We start from the raw sequence: 23,706 nt of genomic DNA on the forward strand, positions 1-23,706 counted from the left end.
CGTGTTACTTTTTATTTTTGCTTATTCTGTTGAATATGCAAGCTGAATACCCTGAATATGTATGACATGAATACCGTACACAAGAGTAGGGACGTTTATCTGTTGAGGCCACTGCCAAACGACAAGATATAACTATTTATTTAGTGTCTTGACGGCGGAAAGTGTGGCACCAAGGAAGCTGGTTTGTATTTGTTTTTATTCAAATCCAAAGGCCGTACTTTTGACCTTTGATCCAATGGTTTTTACTTTCGACCTTAAAAACTAATATTTTATTCTGTTTACTACAAGACCAACCAATACCTGTTGGGACACAAACGCACGCACGCACAATGTCAATGTTGTAGCTGCTCTTGAGTTTAGTCATGATTCTGGCTGGATAGTGGTTTACAATATCCTATATCAGTTTTAATTTGTATATTAATTAATATGGGTAACTGAGTTCAATTGGTCTTTTTTTAATTCCAGTTAACTTCTTGAATGGAGTTGAAGGTTCATGTTGCACTTTATCTAAAAGTCTTCCAGTGATAGCACGCTTTGCAAGGTGGGTGTGATTTCTTTTTCTTTTTTTTGTAAGTCATTTACAGAATGCCTTGTAGGAATTCTGTGTACTCAGTCACAATATACACCTTACATATCATATGTATGACGACTCAATACTCCTTAAACAAACATTCCTAAATTATGTCAAAAATAAAACTAACATACAAATGTATTTATCTTACATAAATATAATATGGAATTAATATAACATTAACTATAATAACATTATACAGACATAAGCAAATGTCAATATGCTTATGTCTAATAATAATGTGCATATGCAACGGTGAATGTAAATATTTTTTATCTTAGAAATAGCTTATAGTGATCTCGCATTCTGCATAATGCTCTCATGATATACTATTCATTACACTGCGACATAGTCTGGCTACGATGATCCTGCTCTACAACCTGCCGAACATTACGTTGGTAAATCCCGCCTCTAGTTGTGCTTCTCCTGCCTGTCAATCAAGCTCCTGTCCCGCCTCTGCCTGTTTGCCTCGCGCACAAACGGCAGCGGTGGCCGTTGGGGGAAGAGAGTAAATAGACAGAAGGCTCAAGATGGCTGCCTCGCTGGGCTCGGTTCAGATCGCTGGCACCGCCGCAGCCGCGACCACAGAAGTTGCCTCCGCGAAAAGCGCTCTCGTCAAGCCGAACCACACCAAAGGAGCCTCGGACAACCGCCCCAAGTCTTCCCGGGAAATCCACCCGCCACCGCCCAAGAAGGTCCGAGGCGAGGAGAGGAGCGCGAAAGCGAAGAAAGTCACCAGAGACGGAGTGGTGGGAGGCGGCGGCACCGCGGAAGAGAAGCTCCCGCCGGCCCCGAAGCAGAGCGATGCCAGGCCGGGTCTGTGGAGCCCGCCCGAGGCGAGCAGCGACCTCTCATCACCGCTGTCGGCTGGAGGAGCACAGCCTTCTAGTAACGCTGGCAAAGTCTTCAAGCAGAGGGATTTCCTGCTCCACAAAGCGACTCCGACTAAAACCAAAAAACCCAATAAAGATAAACACCGAGAGAAGGAGACGGGGAAAGAATGCCACGGAGACGGAGAGGCGAGGAAAAGGAATAAACTACTGACCCCTGGATCGGGGAAAAATCAGAACAATAACATCAGCGGATACAGTCAGGTCTCTCCAATGAAGCGAGGGAACGGAGAGGTGTCTATTCCCCCAAAAGGTAGGCCTAATTAATCACATTATCCTGGGGCTGTGCGCTTTTACGCGCCAAAGCAATTAACTTTGGGTGCGAAGGCATTGATCGAAAGTTTAGTTTTTTTTTCTCTCAGTAAACCGCTTACAGCCTCCGCACTCAGCTCCGGGGACCCGTGGACAGTCACATGTGGTCCGGCGTGCGAGTGTCTGGTTAGTGTCTGGAGGACAGTGGCCTCTCAGAGGTCCGCTGGGCGGTCGGCATGTGACAGAGGACCCGTTCAGCCTTTAGGTGAAACACCTCGCGCACTATAACCATTTCATAGTGCGTTACGTTTTTATTTTTCGTCAAGTAACGCGTTTACTTGTTCGGTTATGGCCACCTGGGTACAAATGGTCACCCTGTCGTGAACCCGCGGGCTGTGTTCGTTGCATCGTAACCAGCTGTTCTTCGTGCTCCCTTAACACACATTTGCGTTACGCGTTAATAACAACCCCGTGGTTATATGTATCGCTTTATGCGTCCAGGTAATACGGACATATAACGTAGTTATTTTTGGTGTGTTGGGCGGTATGTTAATATTAATAGCTAATTGATCAATCCCCCTAAAGCAAATATCAATGCGCCTTTTAATCGGATGGAGTCCAAACGTTAGAAGGAACGTTGTTGTCATAACAATATGACAGCCGCCCGCCATTATAGGGCAAGTGTTGTTTGGGTACAGCAGCGCCACGCCCCCTCCTAACGGCAGAGCCAAGCCCCCTTCTACCCTCAGCGCCACGCCCCCTCCTACCCTCAGTATGAGGAGGGAAACGGCAGCGCCACGCCCCCTTCGTAGCCTCAGCTATGAGGAGGGAAACGTGTTCACGCGCTATAACCGCTAACCTACATTACAAAACGCAAACCACGCAGCGGTGGTATTTTTGATCTTTGATCCCTCGCCGTGCTTTGTTACTTAATGTCTAATGACCAACTTTTACGTAACAGTTACGATACATAGCCTATTATTTCTTGTATACATTATACAATGCAATATTTTAACCTGTTCCATAACAATTCCTGCTCATGAGCTTAATTTGTTCGTTTTCCAATATTAATTAATTAAATTATTTAATTAATATATATTTCTATATATATTAATAAATGCCATGGTAAAGGATTTATCTAAATTTATAATGTAATTATTTTAAGATTGATCAAAAGCTTGCGATGCATTACTGGTGTGATGTTGACATACATCACCCTCTTTATCACACTTGAGTAGCTAGGGTCGTTTTGTCTGGAAATGTGTGTCTTTGCATTCATACTGTTAATCCCTGCTTAGTTTTCAGAGCAGGTCTCTGACAGCTGTGTGTGTGTGTGTGTGTGTGTGTGTGTGTGTGTGTGTGTGTGTGTGTGTGTGTGTGTGTGTGTGTGTGTGTAAGTCAGAGTTTCTCTTTTCCACTTGGCTAGTTTTGAGAGGTCACGACATGGATTGGATGGACACTGAAAATATAAAATATTACACCATAGATCCTAATAATAGCTGTGTTTATTTTACTTTCCAAGCATAGAGCCTCACCCAGACAGGAAGATACCAGAAACGTTACATAATTAGGAGGCGAACGGTGTACATGACGGGTACTAAAACACAGGGAACACCAGGAATAACAATGAGGAGCAGCAATGTTCCAACATATTCAGATGGAAAGAAACCAACAGTGGGCCGACCCAAGAAGGCCTGGTGGAGTGACAGGCAGGACATCTGGGCGGCTGTTTACCTTACAGTCAGTCAGCCAGTGGGGGGAATGGAACCGGGTCACTACAGGTGTACTGTGACCGCTACAAGTGTACTGTGACCGCTACAGGTGTACTGTGACTGCTACAGGTGTACTGTGACCGCTACAGGTGTACTGTGACTGCTACAGGTGTACTGTGACCGCTACAGGTGTACTGTGACTGCTACAGGTGTACTGTGACCGCTACAGGTGTACTGTGACCGCTACAGGTGTACTGTGACCGCTACAGGTGTACTGTGACCGCTACAGGTGTACTGTGTGACCGCTACAGGTGTACTGTGACCGCTACAGGTGTACTGTGACCGCTACAGGTGTACTGTGACCGCTACAGGTGTACTGTGTGACCGCTACAGGTGTACTGTGTGACCGCTACAGGTGTACTGTGTGACCGCTACAGGTGTACTGTGACCGCTACAGGTGTACTGTGACCGCTACAGGTGTACTGTGACCGCTACAGGTGTACTGTGACCGCTACATGTGTACTGTGTGACCGCTACAGGTGTACTGTGTGACCGCTACAGGTGTACTGTGCGACCGCTACAGGTGTACTGTGTGACCGCTACAGGTGTACTGTGGCCGCTACAGGTGTACTGTGTGACCGCTACAGGTGTACTGTGACCGCTACAGGTGTACTGTGACTGCTACAGGTGTACTGTGTGACCGCTACAGGTGTACTGTGTGACCGCTACAGGTGTACTGTGTGACCGCTACAGGTGTACTGTGACCGCTACAGGTGTCCTGAGAGACCGCTACGGGTGTACTGTGACCGGGTCGCTACAGGTGTACTGTGTGACTGCTACAGGTGTACTGAGAGACCACTATGGGTGTACTGTGACCGGGTCGCTACAGGTGTACTGTGACCGGGTCGCTACAGGTGTACTGTGACCGGGTCGCTACAGGTGTACTGTGACTGCTACAGGTGTACTGTGACCGGGTCGCTACAGGTGTACTGTGACCGGGTCGCTACAGGTGTACTGTGACTGCTACAGGTGTACTGTGAGACCGTTACAGGTGTACTGTGTGACCGCTACAGGTGTACTGTGACCGCTGCAGGTGTACTGTGAGGCCGCTACAGGTGTACTGTGTGACCGCTACAGGTGTACTGTGAGGCCGCTACAGGTGTACTGTGACCGTTACAGGTGTACTGTGTGACCGCTACAGGTGTACTGTGAGACCGCTACAGGTGTACTGTGACCGCTACAGGTGTACTGTGTGACCGCTACATGTGTACTGCGTGACCGCTACAGGTGTACTGCGTGACCGCTACAGGTGTACTGTGACCGCTACAGGTGTACTGTGAGACCGCTACAGGTGTACTGTGAGACCGCTACAGGTGTACTGCGTGACCGCTACAGGTGTACTGTGACCGCTGCAGGTGTACTGTGTGACCGCTACAGGTGTACTGTGTCCGCTGCAGGTGTACTGTGACCGCTGCAGGTGAACTGCGTGACCGCTACAGGTGTACTGTGACCGCTACAGGTGTACTGTGACCGCTACAGGTGTACTGTGTGACCGCTACAGGTGTACTGTGACCGCTACAGGTGTACTGTGTGACCGCTACAGGTGTACTGTGTGACCGCTACAGGTGTACTGTGACCGCTACAGGTGTACTGTGTCCGCTACAGGTGTACTGTGACCGCTACAGGTGTACTGTGTCCGCTACAGGTGTACTGTGTCCGCTACAGGTGTACTGTGTGACCGCTACAGGTGTACTGTGTGACCGCTACACGTGTACTGTGACCGCTACAGGTGTACTGTGACCGCTACAGGTGTATTGTGTGACCGCTAGGTGTACTGAGAGACCGCTCCAGGTGTACTGTGACCGGGTCGCTACAGGTGTACTGTGTGACCGCTACAGGTGTATTGTGTGACCGCTCCAGGTGTACTGTGAGAGTTGTTAGCGTAGCAGCGGGTTGAGTCATCGATTAAAGACTGCAGGTTTACCTTTGCGTGGCGAATCCTTTCATATTGTAGGGTCGAGTCAGGGTCTGGTGGTCCCTGGGATTGAGCCCTTTGGTTTCAGGGAGGGTAAAGGTCAACGCGGTACACACATGTGCACTCAGTAAGTCTGGGACCAGTGGAGGGTGAACTGTGGTGATGATATGGAGTCTCGTCCTTTGGTAGAAGCCCTCCATTATGGTGGATTTGATGTCTGGAATCAGCAGACCATGAAACCGCTTAATGTGAACTAATTAGTGCATTGTTGCGTGTTATTATTGGATCAATAAATTCTGACTTTGTGTTCTGCCCTACAGCCGGCCAGCTGCTAGCTTTTCATTTTCTACTTTGTGTCAATCTGGTTTTGAGTCAGATGTGTATAACCTCATTATCGTGGTGAGGCGTTGATAAGATCGTCTAAACGTGATAAGCCCTCCTGGCGCCACGTTAGTGTAGCGATTCAATATTGATATGAGTCTGAAGCACGCGATGCTGATGGGCAGTGGCACTCGTGGGAACTGAACTCAAACAAAGGGCCGAGTTGTGTCTGAACGGCGAGAAACTATGCCGTTGGTTCGGATAACCTTAAACACAACCCCCCCCCCCCCCCCCACCCCCTCCCCGTTCTGACCTTAGCCGCTGAGAGGTTTGTAAAAGTTGTGTTCCGTCACACAGGTGTAAATATCATCTGTAATGATCACACTGTTACAAAATGTATTCCGCAAAAGCCAGTGGACAAGTTAGAGAGAGGCGATTGTCACAGAAAGAAAAAAAAACATTTCACAAAAGATGAAAAGAAGAAAAAAAAAAGATTTTTTTTCATTAAAATGCCTTACCTTGAATTCAAAATGGCATTCAAAAAGCCTTTCATTTTTACACATATAAGCAGCATGTATAATATCATAACACTCTTGGGGCATTATCTGAGTGAGTTCCAAAATAATATCATGTTTTAGCCTACCTAACTTCCAAACCTCACAAAACTGAAATATAGTTCACTCTGTTTTTGAAAGGTTACATTGCTTTTTAAAGGTGTCATTCACGAGAAACTGTTTAATCTTGTTCCTTTTGAAATACGCTAGGTCACTTGGATTAGCATATGCTTGCTGAGCGTGAAAATGTTCTTCTACCTCGATTGCCTGCATTAGTAAATGAAAGAAAATAGACGCATAAACGAGCAAATTAGAAAAGCCTCACCACCTGACGCCAGTTGGTGAATTAGTGTTCATGGCCTCGCCCAGCTTCGCTCGCGATGGCCCACGGGAAGACAGTACTGATTCCTCGGCCAGGTGACACAGAGCCCGCGGTCACAGTGCCCGTGGTGCCCCGGCCACGGTGCCCGCGCTGCCCGTGGTGCCCGCGGTGCCCACGGTGCCCGGGCCGCGGTCACGGTGAATGAATGTCCAATCCAACCATTTCTCCCTCAACTCTTCTTTCTTGTACAAGAGATCTATCTGTGTCTCTCTCTCCTTCTCCCTCTCTCTGTGTCTCTCTCCTTCTCCCTCTCTCTGTGTCTCTCTCTCCTTCTCCCTCTCTCTGTGTCTCTCTCCTTCTCCCTCTCTCTGTGTCTCGCTCTCCTTCTCCCCCTCTCCTTCTCCCCCTCTCCTTCTCCCTCTCTCTGTGTCTCTCTCCTTCTCCCCCTTCTCCTTCTCCCCCTCTCCTTCTCCCTCTCTCTGTGTCTCTCTCCTTCTCCCTCTCTCTGTGTCTCGCTCTCCTTCTCCCCCTCTCTGTGTCTCTCTCTCCTTCTCCCCCTCTCTGTGTCTCTCTCCTTCTCCCCCTCTCCTTCTCCCTCTCTCTGTGTCTCTCTCCTTCTCCCTCTCTCTGTGTCTCTCTCCTTCTCCCTCTCTCTGTGTCTCTCTCTGTGTCTCTCTCCTTCTCCCTCTCTCTGTGTGTCTCTCTCCTTCTCCCGCTCTCTGTGTCTCTCTCTCCTTCTCCCTCTCTCTGTGTCTCTCTCCTTCTCCCTCTCTCTGTGTCTCTCTCCTTCTCCCTCTCTCTGTGTCTCTCTCCTTCTCCCTCTCTCTGTGTCTCTCTCTCCTTCTCCCTCTCTCTGTGTCTCTCTCTCCTTCTCCCTCTCTCTGTGTCTCTCTCTCCTTCTCTCTCTGTGTCTCTCTCCTTCTCCCTCTCTGTGTCTCTCTCCTTCTCCCTCTCTCTGTGTCTCTCTCCTTCTCCCTCTCTCTGTGTCTCTCTCTCCTTCTCCCTCTCTCTGTGTCTCTCTCTCCTTCTCTCTCTGTGTCTCTCTCCTTCTCCCTCTCTCTGTGTCTCTCTCTTTCTCCCTCTCTCTGTGTTAGGGCTTTGACTTTTGCCCAAAAATCATATTCGAAGTTCGTTTGTTTATTAATATTAATATTCGAATATATTCGAATATTTATTAATATTATTTTGACCATTAAATGCCTTCAGTAATACCTGGGCTGAATCCGAATACTTAGTACATACTATTTGTGTTCAGTGTCTACTACTTGACGGTCTACAGCTATGTGTAGAAAGCCTAGAACGGTCTACAGCTATGCGTAGAACGCTTCTGAACGCTTCCGAACACCGCCGTAACTCCACCGGATGTTTGGAGATGACGTGTCTCCCCTCAGATGCCGGCAAAATTACCTTGATAAGTTACCTGTTTTCCATCTTGTCATCGTTGCTATTAAATTAAAAATGTCTCTTTTTACTTAATTACTTACTTTACTTTTCTACTCTTTTTAATGTCTCTTTTTTCGCCGCTTTCTATGACGTCTTTCTAAGCCGCTGTTGGTAGTGTCGGGTCAGCCATCTCTTCTTCGTTCGTTACCAGACTCGTAGTCTGGTAACGTAGTGACCTACCGTTGTATACTGTGGCGGTAGTACGTATTCGGAAACGTTTTCCGTACTACACAATGCACACTGAGCATTCGGACGCGTTATATTTGTGGCGTACTACAAAATGCATACTATAAGTATGAGCATTCGGATTCAGCCCTGGATTGGGCTTTGCGAGGTTTGTTTACCGGCGTTGCTATGGTTACCGGTCTTGCGTGTTCCAACGGTTTATTATGTTTCTAATAAATCGCTGTCTAATCAATACTTCATTCACTGCCTCTTCCGTGGTCATTACAATATTATGAATAGACTGCATGGGTTCTCCGACGTCTCTCCCTCTTGGCCTGCCCATAACAGGTTCCAATATTAAGGGCTGCCTAATATTCTTTCGAATTTTGATTAATTTTTTGATATTCGAATTATATTCGAATCACGAAGTTCGAAGTCAAAGCCCTACTCTGTGTCTCTCTCTCCTTCTCTCTCTGTGTCTCTCTCCTTCTCCCTCTCTCTGTGTCTCTCTCCTTCTCCCTCTCTCTGTGTCTCTCTCCTTCTCCCTCTCTCTGTGTCTCTCTCCTTCTCCCTCTCTCTGTGTCTCCCTCCTTCTCCCTCTCTCTGTGTCTCTCTCCTTCTCCCTCTCTCTGTGTCTCTCTCTCCTTCTCCCTCTCTCTGTGTCTCTCTCCTTCTCCCTCTCTCTGTGTCTCTCTCTCCTTCTCTCTCTGTGTCTCTCCTTCTCCCTCTCTCTGTGTCTCTCTCCTTCTCCCTCTCTCTGTGTCTCTCTCATTCTCCCTCTCTCTGTGTCTCTCTCCTTCTCCCTCTCTCTGTGTCTCTCTCCTTCTCCCTCTCTCTGTGTCTCTCTCCTTCTCCCTCTCTCTGTGTCTCTCTCCTTCTCCCTCTCTCTGTGTCTCTCTCTCCTTCTCCCTCTCTCTATGTCTCTCTCTCCTTCTCCCCCTCTCTGTGTCTATCTCTCCTTCTCCCCCTCTCTGTGTCTCTCTCTGTGTCTCTCTCCTCCCCCTCTCCTTCTCTCTCTCTCTGTGCCTCTCTCTCCTTCTCCCTCTCTCTCGTTCATCATATTTATTATAAATATCTTTTTCTCTTCCCAGTAGTTAGCCTAGCTATAGTTGTGTGTAGCCTGGTATCTTTAACTATAGAAACCACTCCCAGAGGCCACCACCAAAGCAGCGTGGACTAGAATCTCCCGCTTGAACTTGGTTGATTGGAGGTGGGGAGGTTTTGCTTGGGAGATGCTGTGGTTTAGCAGCACCTTCCTCTGGCTCCTTCCCCGGTCCTTTGACCGGCCAGCAGTGGGAGCGTCCTGCTGGGCTCAGTGGAGCACGAGGACCACAGCAACACAACACAATAACCCAACAGAACCCCTCCTTCTCCTTCAACGCACTCTTTAGAACTCACTCATTCTTGTTGCTTGGTGATAATGACTCAGATTAACCTCCTGAAATTCAGTCTTCTACAGCCTTAATATCTTTTCTTTGACATTTTTAACTGTATGATTTGTTTCTTTAGCATGCCCCAACTTAAGACGTTGATCGTTGGGTATTTCCCGTAGAGGAGAGTTTCAATCATGTGATCTGTAAAGTTTCATAAAGGAAGTCCCAGCAGCCATCTTGGGGCATCCGGACCACAAGTTGTTGTTGTTGTTGTTGTTGTTCTAATGTCGACCCTGCTCCCAGATGGCAGCATGTGGGCGGGCCCTGGTGACCCCATCGTTAGGGGGCCCTGGTGACCCCATCGTTAGGGGGCCCTGGTGACCCCATCGTTAGGGGGCCCTGGTGACCCCATCGTTAGGGGGCCCTGGTGACCCCATCGTTGGGGGGCCCTGGTGACCCCATCGTTGGGGGGCCCTGGTGACCCCATCGTTAGGGGGCCCTGGTGACCCCATCGTTAGGGGGCCCTGGTGACCCCATCGTTAGGGGGCCCTGGTGACCCCATCGTTAAGGTGGGCCCTGGTGACCCCATCGTTAAGGTGGGCCCTGGTGACCCCATCGTTAAGGTGGGCCCTGGTGACCCCATCGTTAGGGGGCCCTGGTGACCCCATCGTTAAGGCCGGGGACTGCCCTGGTGACCTAGTGAACCGTCCGATGAGCCGGGGGTCCTCCAGCCACTCTCTGAACCGTCCGATGAGCCGGGGGTTCTCCAGCCACTCTCTGAACCCCCAGACTCCCCCCGTTGCATCAGCCTGGGGGGTTCTCCAGCCACTCTCTGAACCCCCAGACTCCCCCCGTTGCATCAGCCTGGTATCCGAACGTTAGAATAACCTCAGCCTGAGTTCTGACTCGCCTCATTTCAGGTTTGCTCGTGTGGATTTCCAAGCGACTATTCGGTCATTTTGGTTCTTTTTAATGTTGTTATTTTCCCAGCACAGATAGTTTTCCGCCCGCTGTGCTGCGCCGTGCTACAGCGACCGACCCTGGTCGGATGCTGTACCAGGGCCCGTCTGTGAGCCCGGCCCATCTGGGCCTGAGAAGTGCTCTACAGTCACTTTCTAACATGGCTTCTGATTCAAGCTGAGAGAACAGGCTGTAATTACAACTGTACTCACCATGGGCCAACTGGCCGACGTTAGCCCTACTTCCAATAGATAGCCTTGGCGTTTCCATGAAACGTAGATTTTGACTATTGTTTTGAAGGCTGATTATATCATACTAGTCCTGAACTTGCAAACCAGAAATACAGATTTTCTTGTCTGAATAAAAGAAAACGTATTAATCAAAAAGTACTCTCTTTGATTCAGGGCCGGTAAGAAGAGTCCATTGTTCCGTACCCCCTAGTGGTCCTCTCCTTTCCCTCTAAGCCTGCGCCCTTTCAAAGCGTTCCTCCTTCGGTCTCGACACGTTATCCCTCCCCCCTGTCCCTGACCCTCCTCCTCCCCCCTGGAGACACGCCGATCAGAAGAAGCCCAACATGACCTCCCTTCAACACGTCTCTCTCACCGCGTTCCAAGACAAGAGAAAGAGCGAACCGATTCACCAAACAAAAGGAGGAGTGACAGCCACGCACAGCGTTCTCAGTGTGTGTACAAACGGGCATTTAAGGAGCTGAATTCCTCGAGTTAAGTCAAAGCCTGTGGATGATCCAGGTTATTGTTCCTCTGCTCAGCTGGAGAGGAGCCAGCGTTCTGATTCGCTGAGCGGTGGTGCTATGTGTGCCTGTGAGTCCTCTCTGTGTTTGACACTCGGCTGCACATTATCTTGCCTCCTCCCGCCGGATATTGCCGGTCGTCACCTTGACCGCTCTGTCTGTGAAAAGAACACGCGGTGGGAGGCTCATTAAAGCCCATCACGGCGAAAGAAGGCAATTATGTTAAATGTGCTGCATTTTAACGGCCGTGTTCTGGTCAGTTAGCGGTCAGATGTTCTGAGGCCCAAACCACGAGCCAGGAAGACACACGGAGCATTTCACCGACTTCAAAGTGGTTATGTCCCGGCCGTGTCTGTTAGACAGAACTCCACGACCAGAGCGGCGTCTAGTCTACTGAAGTGTGTGTGTGTGTGTGTGTGTGTGGCTGATCAAAGCCTTCCATCTCTTTTCCTGACACCTTTACCGAGACGTGTTTATGATTAAACAAACCATCTGACAGACGTATAGTGCCTTAGTGTGTGTAGTGTGTGCCTTAGTGTGTAGTGTGTGCCTTAGTGTGCGTAGTGTGTGCCCTTGTGTGTGTAGTGTGTGCCCTTGCAATAAAGACATAGAGCCAAACCCAAAGGTATTCCCGTGGCTCTCACTCTCTGATAAGGTTATTCCATCCAGCGCTGCTGTCTAGATAACGGGGAGAGAGAAGCCGGTGAAGAGCAGACGAGACTCTTAGCGATCCCAGACGGGTCGCAGCTCACTGTCCTCTACTGGAGGAGGGGGGCTGCTGGTGTGGAGAGGAGGGGATAGGTAGGGTGGGATTAACGATGAATCCTCTGGTGAAGCGTGTGTTCCAGTGGAAACCGTCTGGAAGGGTTTGGAGAAATGTGGTTATGTGCACGCAAGCACGCACACACAGACAGACACACACACGCACACACAGACACACACACAGACACACACACAAACAGACACAAACAGACACACACACGGACAAACTCACAGACACACACGATGATGTACAACGTGCTTTGTGTGTGCAAGAACATTTATCCAGACTGAGTGATCTGACATTTGTGGGGGAAATACGAGGTTATCTTCTTTGTATCGGTGATCTTTGATTGGTGGAGGAGGTACAAAGGTGAGCTAAGGCAGGGGATAAGTGTGCGTGTGTGTGTGTGTGTGTGTGTGTGTGCGCGTCACGTCAGGTTGATTAACTGTTGTTTCTTCCCACCCAGAGCCCTCTGCCAAGGAGAAGGCGAAGGAGAGAGGCCACGAGGAGCGGGAGAAGGTCAAGGAGGGAGAGAAGGAGAGGAAACACAAAGTCATGAATGAGATCAAGAGGGAGAACGGAGAGGTCAAGCAGCCACTCAAAGGTCAGTGTCGTTTAGTGGTGCAACGGTTCACGGGTTTCCCGTGATCCGTACGGATCAACCATCACGGTTCGGGACGCAAGTGATCCGCAGATCGGCTGAGTAAAAAAAAAAGTTGTGCGTTGACGTGATCAGCGCATGTTTAGAGGACAATTCCGGTATTTACAACATCATCAAGTATCGTAGCGAAATTCAGTTTCTGTTGTGTTTTATTTTGCGTTCCGTAAATCCCATTGAAACGTAAACCGGAACCGGAACCGGACGTCTTTAGGTTTGGTTTTAGTCTTTTCGCTCGGTTCGCCGTATCAACAGTAGGGCTAGAACCGAGCGAAAAGACTACAACCAACCCGCCTTGCAATGAGCAATGAGCAATGAGTCTCCCAACCGAAATCAATGGATTTACAAAATGCCAAATAAAACACCACAGAAACTGTATTTCGCTACCAAACTAAAAAAAAGAAGATAAGGATATCTGCATTGCCTTGGGAGAGTGTAATATTGACCATGCTTAAAGGAAGCAGGATTATTACCTAATTTTTCACTTTATTTTGTTTTTACACAGTTGAAGATTTTATTTAAGGTCACATTTGTCTTGTTATCTTTATTGTTGTTGTTGATCCGAAAATTATCCGACCCGTGACTCAAAAACCGTGACCCGATCCGAACCGTGAGCTTTGTGATCCGTTGCACCCCTAGTGTCGTTCCATAATCAATAATCAATCAAATATCAATGGAGACACCAGATGGATTGTTGGATATTGACCCAACATTGAATACTATAACTGAACACCACATTTTTGAATAATGTACATTGTGTAACAAATTCTTTAAACAGAACAGAATACTGCTTTAATTATTAATATTACAATTATATATTCAGGTCAAGATACTGTTTTTCTGCAATTGAGTCGGTGCCTTGTGTAGACTGGGCTATTAATGAACACCAGGTTATGCACCTTCTGTGAGCATGAAATATAGAGAAGGCAATGTAATCAGCTCACACCATTATATATCTGTCATCATTTGCTACTACTGCTCTGCCCTCCACTGGACACAAATATTAATCTGTTTCCAAGGAGAGCGCCTGGGAGTTACTGACCTCCGGTCCGTAACCTTTACTAGGAATCAATCCTTATGTCGGCAAAACACAGCAGAGGAAAGATGAGCTTATCACCAGGTACTTAATTGTAGGTAAACTAATTAAACTTCTGTCTATGGTTAAAGGAGCTGTAGCTAACATTTCAGTATCATTTATAAGAAAGGCCAAGACCGTATGTCTGATGTTGCGCTGTGAGGAGTCTGTTTGAAGTTGACTGTGCCTGTATGGGACGATCTAGATGTAAGACCAATCTCCTTCCCTGATTGCTTCAACACGTCTCATTGGTGGAGAGGCGTGCGCAGGGAGGGACCAGAGCAGGGAAGTGTTTTTAATTGTTGCTGCTTTATTTCGCTCTTTACTGCTCTCTCTTTACAACTCTCAAATGGAACCCAGGACACCTTCAGTACGGGCGCTCAGCCAATCGGTGAGCCGAGGGCCGTGTGACCCCTTTAATACCCACCCTCTGTTAGCTCCAGCGCTGGCGGTCAGGCAGGGCATCACTGGGACGGCGCTACGCTAAAGAGCGCTACGCTAAAGAGCGCTACGCTAGAGAGCGCAACGCTAGAGAGCGCCACCAAACCCCGAAGGAATTAACATCTCTGACATGAGGTGGATCCTCGCGTTCTGCTGGAGCAGAGCAGTGGGTGGCACCACGACTACATAGTTAGACTGTGTGTGTGTGTGTGTGTGTGTGTGTGTGTGTGTGTGTGTGTGTGTGTGTGTGTGTGTGTGTGTGAGACACGCTCCGTTCTAGCATTGTGTGCAGTGCTATTAGACTCTTTGCCGACACAACGGCGTATTGCCGCCGGCAGGAAGTCTCTGCTCAGTCTAGTGTTTCCAATGTGTGTTGAATGGAGAGACAAGGCGTTGGTGTGAGTGAGTGAGTGAGTGAATGGCTGTGAGTGACAGCGCTGCTGGAGTCCATTCAGGCCTGGAGATGGTCTGCTTGTGCAGGAAGGTTCTGCTTTAACGGCAGTGTTTACGGAAAGGGACAGAACAACATTGTCCCGTTTACAGCAAGCGACAGGAAATGGGTTGTAGTGTCCGTGGTGCGGAGAGCTGTTTATAGAAGCCTTGGCAAAGAGAACAGGCTGCATGCAATATTTATTTAGACAAAGTAAGGCAGACCGCAAGACTCACCCAAAGGGAGAAACCGGTTTAGAGACAACAAAACAAGTGTGACATTTAATGAAGTGCACTGTGTGGATTTAAACTGAACCGGGGCTTTATTCAGGCAGCGAGGAGCGGCCATGCTAAGAGTCCGGGAGGGATGGCGGGAGATGAAGAGCCAGGAGAAAATAAAAGAACTGCTATTGGAACTCATTACACAGCATACAGTCATGAAGAAGAAGAAACAACAAAGAGTGTGTGTGTGTGTGTGTGTGTGTGTGTGTGTGTGTCTGTGTGTGTGTGTGTGTGTGTGTGTGTGTGTGTGTGTGTGTGTGTGTGTGTGTGTGTGTGTGTGTGTGTGTGTGTGTGTGTGTGTGTGTGTGTGTGTGTGTGTGTGAAGTCCTGGGGGACCCTGGGGTTTACACTTTGGGAAACCTTGAAGGACTTTCTGAAGAGCCGCCCTTCAACTGACCGCCCCCCCCCCCCCCCCCCCCCCCCCCCCCCCCGTCGTCTGGTCTGAGCAGGGAGATGGATGCTGCCCCCCCCGTCTGGTCTGAGCAGGGAGATGGATGCTGCCCCCCCCCCCCCCCGTCTGGTCTGAGCAGGGAGATGGATGCTGCCCCCCCCCGCCCGGGTTCTGTTGATTCACAGACTCCAGACTGAAGGAGTCGACCAAGGGCCCCCCCCTCCCTCAGTAACGGAAGATAAGAGGGGACCTGTGAGCTGTACCAGCGACCGCGCCCTCCCATTGGTCCCTGCACTGTACCAGCGACCCAGCCCTCCCATTGGTCCCTTCACTGTACCAGCGACCGCGCCCTCCCATTGGTCCCTGCACTGTACCAGCGACCCAGCCCTCCCATTGGTCCCTTCACTGTACCAGCGACCGCGCCCTCCCATTGGTCCCTTCACTGTACCAGCGACCGCGCCCTCCCATTGGTCCCTTCACTGTACCAGCGACCGCGCCCTCCCATTGGTCCCTTCACTGTACCAGCGGCCGCGCCCTCCCATTGGTCCCTTCACTGTACCAGCGACCGCGTCCTCCCATTGGTCCCTTCACTGTACCAGCGACCGCGCCCTCCCATTGGTCCCTTCACTGTACCAGCGACCGCGCCCTCCCATTGGTCCCTTCACTGTACCAGCGACCGCGCCCTCCCATTGGTCCCTTCACTGTACCAGCGACCGCGCCCTCCCATTGGTCCCTTCACTGTACCAGCGGCCGCGCCCTCCCATTGGTCCCTTCACTGTACCAGCGACCGCGTCCTCCCATTGGTCCCTTCACTGTACCAGCGACCGCGCCCTCCCATTGGTCCCTTCACTGTACCAGCGACCGCGCCCTCCCATTGGTCCCTTCACTGTACCAGCGACCGCGCCCTCCCATTGGTCCCTTCACTGTACCAGCGACCGCGCCCTCCCATTGGTCCCTTCACTGTACCAGCGACCGCGCCCTCCCATTGGTCCCTTCACTGTACCAGCGACCGCGCCCTCCCATTGGTCCCTTCACTGTACCAGCGACCGCGCCCTCCCATTGGTCCCTTCACTGTACCAGCGACCGCGTCCTCCCATTGGTCCCTTCACTGTACCAGCGGCCGCGCCCTCCCATTGGTCCCTTCACTGTACCAGCGACCGCGCCCTCCCATTGGTCCCTTCCCTGTACCAGCGACCGCGCCCTCCCATTGGTCCCTTCACTGTACCAGCGACCGCGTCCTCCCATTGGTCCCTTCACTGTACCAGCGACCGCGCCCTCCCATTGGTCCCTGCACTGTACCAGCGACCGCGCCCTCCCATTGGTCCCTTCCCTGTACCAGCGACCGCGCCCTCCCATTGGTCCCTTCCCTGTGGCCCGTTCGCCCTCCCATTGGTCCCTTCACTGTGGCCCGTTCGTTCGCCCTCCCATTGGTCCCTTCACTGTGGCCCGTTCGTTCGCCCTCCCATTGGTCCCTTCACTGTGGCCCGTTCGTTCGCCCTCCCATTGGTCCCTTCCCTGTGGCCCGTTCGCCCTCCCATTGGTCCCTTCCCTGTGGCCCGTTCGCCCTCCCATTGGTCCCTTCCCTGTGGCCCGTTCGCCCTCCCATTGGTCCCTTCCCTGTGGCCCGTACGCCCTCCCATTGGTCCCTTCCCTGTGGCCCGTTCGCCCTCCCATTGGTCCCTTCCCTGTGGCCCGTTCGCCCTCCCATTGGTCCCTTCCCTGTGGCCCGTTCGTTCGCCCTCCCATTGGTCCCTTCCCTGTGGCCCGTTCGCCCTCCCATTGGTCCCTTCCCTGTGGCCCGTTCGTTCGCCCTCTCTTCCCTCTCTGATAGGTTCTCTGCGTGTGTTGGTGGTCTGTCTGTCCCCCTGCTGTCGGCTGGCGGCTGAGGCGGACAGACTAACGGATAGAAGAGGTTCAACCAGAGTAGGACCGCGGGAAGGAGGCCAACATAGTCCTGTGAAGCAGCGAGAGATTACAGAGTGTGTCTCGTTAATAAAGGAGCCCTCGCGGCCGGGAGTGTGTGTGTGTGTGTGTGTGTGTGTGTGTGTGTGTGTGTGTGTGTGTGTGTGTGTGTGTGTGTGTGTGTGTGTGTGTGTGTGTGTGTGTGTGTGTGTGTGTGTGTAATGGGACAGCCGTCATTGGTGGAGTTGTGCCGAGGCAGCACTCTTCACATCTGATGCCTCACGTGCACGTACGCACACACACACACACACACACACACACACACACACACACACACACACACACACACACACACACACACACACACACACATGCAGATGCTTTGATGCTGAAGCCAGCCTGGGTCTTTCTTCTTGGTCTCTCTGCTTGAAGCTATGAATGGATACGATTCAAAGCACGCTATATTTCAACATTTGCTAACAAAATGATATATATATAATTATTCATGTTATGAACATTTGGTAACCCTTTCACACGGTAAACAATAGTTGTCGTCCCAGTGTAGCCGTTGTAATGTTTATCCCTCTCCTCTTTGTTCTTCGTCCTTCAGGGGAGAAGGCGAAGACGAGGGACTCGGAGGAGCTGCTGATGAAGAAGGTGAAGAAGAAAAAGAAGAAGAAGCACCGAGAGGGCGAGAAGCACCGGCGGGTGAAGATGTACCACCGCTCCAGCCAGACGGCGGGCCAGCCCGGCCCCCCCGTCGCCCCTCCCTCCCCCCCCCCCCTCCCTCCCCGGCGCCCCCCCCCCCAGCTCCCCCCTGCCGCGGGCCCCCCACCCCGGGATGGGGGGCCTGGAGTTCGCCCCCTACTTCCACGTGGAGAAGCAGCCCAACGGAGGGGCGCTGGTGGCCCACGCGCACGCCGGCCAGCTGGGGGCGCTGTCCCCCGGCCAGCGCCAGAGGTTCGCCCAGGAGTTTGTGACGCTGGCCTTCAGCGAGGACTCCTCCCAGGTAACTGACTCCTCCCCCCAGGTAACTGACTCCTCCTCCCAGGTAACTGACTCCTCCCCCCAGGTAACTGACTCCTCCCCCCAGGTAACTGACTCCTCCCAGGTAACTGACTCCTCCTCCCAGGTAACTGACTCCTCCTCCCAGGTAACTGACTCCTCCTCCCAGGTAACTGACTCCTCCTCCCAGGTAACTGACTCCTCCCCCCAGGTAACTGACTCCTCCCCCCAGGTAACTGACTCCTCCTCCCAGGTAACTGACTCCTCCTCCCAGGTAACTGACTCCTCCCCCCAGGTAACTGACTCCTCCCAGGTAACTGACTCCTCCTCCCAGGTAACTGACTCCTCCTCCCAGGTAACTGACTCCTCCTCCCAGGTAACTGACTCCTCCTCCCAGGTAACTGACTCCTCCTCCCAGGTAACTGACTCCTCCTCCCAGGTAACTGACTCATAGACTCTTAGAGTGAACCTCTCTGAGGTGCCCCCTCTGAGCGGTGTCTGCCCATCTCATCTAAAGACCCCCCCCAGAGGAACACGTTTAGGAGAGCATAGCTTCACCACGGCATAACGTTCTCCTGGAGTAACGCTGTGTGTGTGTGTGTGTGTGTGTGTGTGTGTGTGTGTGTGTGTGTGTGTGTGTGTGTGTGTGTGTGTGTGTGTGTGTGTGTGTGTGTGTGTGTTTGTGGCCCCAGGGGGCCCACTACGTGATGGGGATCGTCCACGGGGCCGCCAGCTACCTGCCGGACTTCCTGGACTACTTCTCCTCCAAGTTCCCGTCGGCTCCAGTGAAGATGGAGATACTGGGCAAGAAGGACATCGAGACCACCACCATGGACAACTTCTACTCCCAGGTCGGAACACACACGCGCACGTGCACACACACACACACACATCGACTGGAGGGGGTTGAGGAAGTGATTTAGAGTCATCTTTGGAAAGAATTGGCCCACTGCTTGAGCAGGTTAGATACTGAGGACAATATTTATTCATTAATTTCTCGGTTCTTTTGAAGCATTGGACCTTGGAACTTGACCTGAAAAGCAGCATTCAGGGTGTTCCACTTGGAAAACATTAGAGAAATATAGCACTGGTCAAATAAATGTATTGCACGGGAGGGAGATGTACAAAGGAGCGCAATTGTGTGATTTTTGGATAAGCTAAATAATCGATGTGGACAAAAGCCATCGCCTGAATCCAGACTCTGCACAGAACGGCTGTCACGGTTTGAACAGAGATCTGCATTCTTCAGCTGAAGAAGCGCCCATCTCGGTTTCCTCTTTGTTCCATCTTTGTTCTAAACGCTCGCAGGCGGACGGGAGCTGAATGTGGAATTGGGCTCAGTGAATCTGGCCCGAGGTTTGGTGTTCTTTAAGGTCAGGGGATGTACGACAGGCCACGGGCAGTTCACTAGAACCACACGGTCCGGATACCTCTGAAAATACACCACAGCGTCTCCAAGTGATTGGTCCGCTTGATTTAATCTATTCTGTTGTTGTGGTGCACTTCGTGAAGCGGTTGTGAACATCTTTTAGTTGTTGTGAACATGTGTTAATTGTGAACATGTTTAAGTTGTTGTTAATATGTTTTAGTTGTTAACATGCTTTTGTTGTTAAAAGCTTTAGTTGTTAACATGCTTTAGTTGTTACCATGCTTTAGTTGTTACCATGCTTTAGTTGTTACCATGCTTTAGTTGTTAACATGCTTTAGTTGTTACCATGCTTTAGTTGTTACCATGCTTTAGTTGTTACATGTTTTAGTTGTTATTAACATGCTTCAGTTGTCGTTCCATTTGTTAAGCTGTTGTTAACATGCTTCAGTTGTCGTTCCATTTGTTAAGCTGTTGTTAACATGCTTCAGTTGTTGTTAACATGTTTCAGTGGTTGTTAATACTTGAGTTGTTGTGAACATGATGTGATAAGAAGCAGCTTGTCCGACTCTCAGATTCTGAGTCTTTTGCGAACAAGCTCACGCGCCCCCATGCTAATACACACACATGCACACGCACACACACTTAAGAGGGAGCTATTACTCTCCCAGTGTGTGTGAGGACACAGTGCAGCTGTCTGTGCAGAGCTCCAACGACCGTCCCCAGGACTGTAGAGGTTAGCAGGCTGAGCCTCCAGGCGTCCCCAGGACTGTAAAGGTTAGCAGGCTGAGCCTCCAGGCGTCCAGCCTTCGATTGGAGCTCGCCCCGGCACAATGATGTGTGTGCGTTCATCCGTTTTTGATACACACAAACGCACACCCACACACACACACACACACACACACACACACACACAGGCGACGTGAACGGCCCTGTTAAAGGGTGTCTCCCCCTCTTTTGAAGAGTCTGGTGACTCAGAGCAGAGTTTAATACGTCAGCTCGTCCCCGGTCAGGGCAGAGCTGTTTAACGAGCTCTGAACACCCCGCTGCCCCCGGTCATCACCCATTGGTTCACACGCCGCGGTGGAGTTCAGCGTTCTACAGAGCTAGCTGTCCCATCGTTAGCAGACTATCCTAATGGAGGGCTCCATGAGGCTACGGCTAGATCTCATCCATGGTCAACCCTTGATGACTTTATGATTTAATAAATCATCGTAGAGCTCGTGGCTGGAGCGAAGCAGCCACTGGGTCCTTATCGGATAGAGAGCGGATCGGCTGTGAGCGGTCTGTAGAGCGGTTCTGTAGGTTCTCTGTAGAGCGGTTCTGTAGGTTCTCTGTAGAGCGGTTCTGTAGGTTCTGTAGAGCGGTTCTCTGTAGAGCGGTTCTGTAGGTTCTGTAGAGCGGTTCTGTAGGTTCTGTAGAGCGGTTCTGTAGAGCGGTTCTGTAGGTTCTCTGTAGAGCGGTTCTGTAGGTTCTGTAGAGCGGTTCTGTAGGTACTGTAGAGCGGTTCTGTAGGTTCTCTGTAGAGCGGTTCTGTAGAGCGGTTCTGTAGGTTCTCTGTAGAGCGGTTCTGTAGGTTCTTGATGTCTCTAATTTTAGCATCTAGCGCTGTGGCGGCGGCGGCGGCGGCGTTGGAGCGCGGCTACGGGCAGAGAGTGTGGATTATTAGCTGTGGTAGCGTAACGCGCTATTAAGAGTGACACGCTGATGAACGTTTCAGTGATTAAGGTGTGCAAGACGGCAGCTTATGTGTTTCTGTACGCGCAGGTGTGGTTGTGTAGCAATATTTGTGGGGGTGAGGGGGGGGTTTGAGGCCTGTGTGTGTGTGTGTGTGTGTGTGTGTGTGTGTGTGTGTGTGTGTGTGTGTGTGTGTGTGTGTGTGTGTGTGTGTGTGTGTGTGTGTGTGTGTGTGCACGGCCATGACAAAGGCGCCAGTCAGCACTGGTGCGACTACAGAGGCTTTGTTGTGACGCAGACGCAGCAAGAGACTAATAGACTTAGTCCACACGATGACTCTCTCTCACTCACACACACACACACACACACACACACACACACACACACACACACACACACACACACACACACACACACACACACACACACACACACACACACACACACACACACACACAGCGGCAGACACGCGGGCAGGCGGTGGGAGGAAGAGGAGATACAATGGCTGAAGTGGTGGTGGATTTAATAAAGGAGGAAGCCCATGTAATGGAGTCATGAACTGAACGAAGCAAAAGGCCCCAAAGACGCCGGAGGCTGAGGGAGAAATAGAATGAATAGAGGACTGATAGAATTAGAAGGGTTTAAGACTGGCTGCAAAAATGGATGGATAGAGTGTGCCCATTTACCAGCTTTCTCTCTGCCTTTCCCTGCCGCTGTTTGCATTCGGGCTCCAAGCTCCAGCACTGTTAGCTGACGGCTGTTTGTCTTTTCTCTTTGATCGTTGACGATGTTGTTCGAAGGCCAAGGCCCTTACATTGAAACGTGGATGCTTCTTTATGGAACATTAGTAACATAAGCGCCCGCAGAACAGCGGTCAACTATGAAGTAATAATAATAATGCCTCCACTAGCACAGAATCAGATACACTGTGAAACCAAGGCTGTACAGCTGCCAGAGAACCCAAGAGCTCCTTAAGCTGCACTGAGGGACCTGGTCCGACGGGAGTCACAGGCTAGAGCTCCTTAGGCTGCACTGAGGGACCTGGTCCGACCGGAGTCACAGGCTAGAGCTCCTTAGGCTGCACTGAGGGACCTGGTCCGACCGGAGTCCCAGGCTAGAGCTCCTTAGGCTGCACTGAGGGACCTGGTCCGACCGGAGTCCCAGGCTAGCACTCCTTAGGCTGCACTGAGGGACCTGGTCCGACGGGAGTCACAGGCTAGCGCTCCTTAGGCTGCACTGAGGGACCTGGTCCGACCGGAGTCCTAGGCTAGAGCTCCTTAGGCTGCACTGAGGGACCTGGTCCGACGGGAGTCACAGGCTAGAGCTCCTTAGGCTGCACTGAGGGACCTGGTCCGACGGGAGTCACAGGCTAGAGCTCCTTAGGCTGCACTGAGGGACCTGGTCCGACGGGAGTCCCAGGCTAGAGCTCCTTAGGCTGCACTGAGGGACCTGGTCCGACCGGAGTCCCAGGCTAGCGCTCCTTAGGCTGCACTGAGGGACCTGGTCCGACCGGAGTCCCAGGCTAGAGCTCCTTAGGCTGCACTGAGGGACCTGGTCCGACCGGAGTCACAGGCTAGAGCTTCACCTTCTTGTTCTCAGGAAATGTGAGGAGGTGAGTGGGGGGCACTTAACTTTGATTGGCATTTCCTTCCTTTTGCCCTTTTGTTTGTACTGTGTGTGTGTGTGTGTGTGTGTGTGTGTGTGTGTGTGTGTGTGTGTGTGTGTGTGTGTGTGTGTGTGTGTGTGTGTGTGTGTGTGTGTGTGTGTGTGTGTGTGTGTGCGTGTGTACATGTAACCTTATGTAACCTGTTATGACTAATGTAGCTCATTGATGATTCCGGTGTCGTGCAGACCCCTTTGAGATGACGCCATAACACAGCCTCCATGGCTCATTAGGCTGCACACACATACACACACACACACACACACACACACACACACACACACACACACACACACACACACACACACACACACACACACACACACACACACACACACACACACACACAACTGGTCCTGATCAGTGATGGTTCCCCCCTCGCGTTCCCACCCCTTCTCTCTCTTCCTCCGGTTCCTCTTTTTGGACTCTGTGACTCTGAGATCGAACCACTTGGACTGTGACACACGCTCGCACCCACCTAGAGCCATGTCCTACCCAATTATCTAATTCATATTTAATGTATTTAATTATAGCCGCTAAAAATACACACCTCATTTGGTATTCATATTTGGCAGCCTCCTTTTGTGTTTCTGTTCCGTCGTAATGATAACATTAATCCTCTGCTTCAGACCCAGGGCTAAGTGCTACGTCTGGGTGAGGGGGGGGGGGGGGGGGGGGGGGGGGGGGGGGGGGGGGGGGGGGGGGGGGGGGGGGGGGGGGGGGGGGGGGGGGGGGGGGGGGGGGGGGGTGGGGGGGGGGGGGGGG

General features: G+C 51.1%; 1 pseudogene; it reads left to right on the top strand.

The window, feature by feature from the left end:
• Positions 1-999: 999 nt before the first annotated feature.
• On the top strand, positions 1,000-19,558 carry LOC115542904 (lysine-specific demethylase RSBN1L-like; annotated as a pseudogene).
• The last annotated feature ends 4,148 nt before the right edge of the window (positions 19,559-23,706 follow it).

The sequence above is a fragment of the Gadus morhua genome, chromosome 4 (assembly GCF_902167405.1).
Source record: "Gadus morhua chromosome 4, gadMor3.0, whole genome shotgun sequence".
Taxonomy (NCBI): domain Eukaryota; kingdom Metazoa; phylum Chordata; class Actinopteri; order Gadiformes; family Gadidae; genus Gadus; species Gadus morhua.